Raw genomic sequence first — 3,175 nt, 5'->3', positions numbered from 1 at the left:
AGTGCAGACTGCTTCCGGTCCCAGTGTACCCAGCTAGAGTTAGGGCTGCTTCAGTGATTGGTGCCTCAGTGTCCCTGTTAGCACAAATGCAGGCAGCTTTGGTGCATTACCACTTGAGAATTCATACAACTTTGGAGCTCCTGCCAGGCAGTAGGTCAGGCGGTTTTGGCAAGTAAGAGCAAAGCACAGTCTGCTTGGCAACTACCTCAGGCTGCCTCAGATTCCCATTGTGCTTGAACCCAGGCTGATCCACCCACCTATGTACCCATACACTGTCATGGGCAGACCACAGCACAAAAGAAATAACATGAAAAATCAAATGAAAGAAAATCCAGTTAGAACACCCACCCTGACAATGAATATATCTAACCAAAACATAGAAGAGTCATTAAGATCAGAACATCAAATTGAAGTTATGAGCAATGCAACCCTGACCAACCTACTGGTAGAACTTGCAGGACCAATAATCATGTGGATGCTGCCATCACTAAACTAGAACTAATATATAAGAAATTGGAAGGAGTTCGAAGAGAGTGAAGAGCTGTGAGGGAGAGTGAAAAAAAGTTGTTAAAACTCAGCTGGCCATACTAAATGAAGACATAAAGAAATGCAAGGATGAATTCCAAGAATCATCAAGAAAATCAGAAATTGATGTGAAGAGGGAGCTTGACAGAGGGATGGAAATTATACATAGAAAAGTAGTAGAAAATGCAAACTTAATTGAACAAGTCCAAAACACTCTAGAAACTCTCAAGAATAGAGTCAGCCAAATGAAGGATAGAAACTCTAATCTAGAAGACAAGATGGAAGAAACAGTTTGAGAGTTCAAAAATTTCAGTAAGTTCAAAAGTTCCTGTGGACAAAATATGAGGGAATTGTGGGATACACTAAAATGTTGGGAGCTATGAACCAAACCTTGGCCATGTTAACAGAAACCGCCATATAGCAAGTTAAGCTTCTACTTCCTCACCTAATATTCAAGTACCAGAAACAAAGACTGCCATATAGCAAGTTAAGTTCCTACTTCCTCACCTAATATTCAACTACCAGAAACAATGGGATTGTATATCTGGCCGAACACTCCCCCATCCTGCCGGTAGTTGATGAAGAAACAAAGGCATTGCAGTTTAACCAGTAACTCTGTGATCTTTTCCCTAACCTCGTCCCTTTCCCCCTTACAAACCTATATAAACCTATGTGGAAAAAAAAAATCTCAAGGCCTTAACAAACACCTAGCATGGTCTCCTTCTTGTGTTTGCCTTTTCCCACCCAGGTTAGCTTCTCCTCAAGTCCTTGTTCAACTCCCCACTGGCCTGGGCAAGTGGCTCCCGAATGTGAGGTCCGAGGTACGAGTGTGACCTAAGCATAGTTTGAGTGGATGGCCGTCCTCGCCAATGGATCACCACCCCACCAGGGTAAGTGAAGATCCACATAGATCATTACAGGCAATACACCTGTAATACAGATCTGCTCCGTGGTCACCACAGAAAAAAACCCACCTGTGATACAGACCCGCTAAGGTAAGACAAATGACGCAGACTTCTAGGCAAACCATTTAAAGACAATTTAGTCAGATTTGCAAGACACAAGAACTGTGGGTTTTCTTTTTTCACTTCTTTTCCTCCTTTTACTTTCAGTTGGCACCATTGCGTGGAATCATAACATAGCAACAGGGCAACTGAAGCCTCTTGGTCAGGGCTACCCTCTGGCATTGGCTGAAGGCCCCTAGCTCCCTGTGCGAATCCCAACAGCCCGTTTGGGTGTTGGCAAAGACCTACTATCTAGCCTCTCTTCCTACCAACCAACCTAGTTACACAACAGCCAGTAAATGCTCTTAGAGCAGCTGTCAGTTCTTAAAATTGTGGTCAGGCTCACATCAAGCTCACTGGGGAATCCCCCATGCCAGTTCTCTGACCGGGAACATTGCCCTCTGGTCTTGCTGCTTCTCCTTTTTCCTTTTCTATCAAGGGACAGACCCTAAGTAAGCACAAATTGTTGAAGGGCTTAAAATTTCTCTCAAGACACAAGGAACACGGGTTAAGAAAAAAGATTTAACAAAGAGTAAAAAGGAGCTAATTGCCATAAAAGCACAAGGAATTGATATAGCTTCTAGTTCTTTAAGCAAAGTTTTTTATTTTGTCATGTAGATTTGTTCTTTTTATATGTGTGTGTATATGTTTATGTGTGCTCATTGTGCTTGCTAGTTGTGTTGTGTTTGTGACTGTGACTAAAGAGATATGAAGGATGCAGGTGACACCCTTTCTCTTCTAGAGAACAATTTCAAGGAAATCAAAGACCTAAGCATAGAAATTAAAAAGGAAAAGTTAAATGTCTTTTACAGGAGTGAATTTGCTAGATATTTGTTCTAGGTCAAGTTCACTTTACATAGAGGATTATTAAAAACAACAAAACTTCCTCTAAAGAGGTAACTTATAATTTGTCAGATAGCTAAGAAAAAGGGGGGGGGGGTTGCAATGTCCTGTTACTTAAAAGGAGGAGACAACTGATCTGACTTCTAAGCCAGCCTGCCTCAAGATAACAAAACAGTTTGCCTTAGTTACTTCTAATAAAATCATTTCCAAGTGTGTTATTGGTATTAATGACATAAAATTGTATTAAGACTATTTTATGGTTAGTAATAGGATTAATCAGTTTGGTGTAGTTTTTAATAGCCTTATAAGAAAGATAATTTATCAGTTCTGGGCCTTTTGGCTAAGATCAAGTGTAGTATCTGTTCTTAACAGTTTAATATCTGATACGTCCTCTATCTGAAGACAATATAATAAAAGGATTTTTGGAGCTTGGAGTTGGAATAGGAACTTGCTTCATCCACTCCACACATCAACCTGGTATTGCAGGAATGGTGCACCCCCTCGGGGGAATAAAAAAAAAAGGAAAGATAATTAATGATAGGGTGAGATGAATTGACTGAAGGGACTGGGAAGGAATTTTTTCAATGATTACTTGTTAAAAATGCCTTTTCAGTGGTACTTAGATCAGAATGTAAAAGTATATAAGTAAAGGTGTGCAGATGTAAAAAAAGACATTTTCAGGCCAAACCTAAACACCATGCCTAAAGTTAAATGTTTTTAAACTGTTTACAACCTTTAAGGAAAAAAAAAAAAAAACTAATTTTCAGGCTAAAATATGTTGGAATAGCTTGCTTAAGTTTTAT

At 39.8% G+C, this 3,175-nt stretch overlaps 1 non-coding gene across 1 annotated transcript; it reads left to right on the top strand.

Moving 5' to 3' along the window:
• The first annotated feature begins 2,692 nt into the window (after positions 1 to 2,692).
• LOC123457026 lies at positions 2,693 to 2,874 on the top strand. Its single transcript, XR_006634869.1, has one exon. It is a non-coding gene; the product is annotated as a U2 spliceosomal RNA (small nuclear RNA).
• The last annotated feature ends 301 nt before the right edge of the window (positions 2,875 to 3,175 follow it).

The sequence above is a fragment of the Jaculus jaculus genome, chromosome X (assembly GCF_020740685.1).
Source record: "Jaculus jaculus isolate mJacJac1 chromosome X, mJacJac1.mat.Y.cur, whole genome shotgun sequence".
Lineage (NCBI taxonomy): Eukaryota > Metazoa > Chordata > Mammalia > Rodentia > Dipodidae > Jaculus > Jaculus jaculus.
This window is presented reverse-complemented; position numbering and strand designations above follow the sequence as displayed.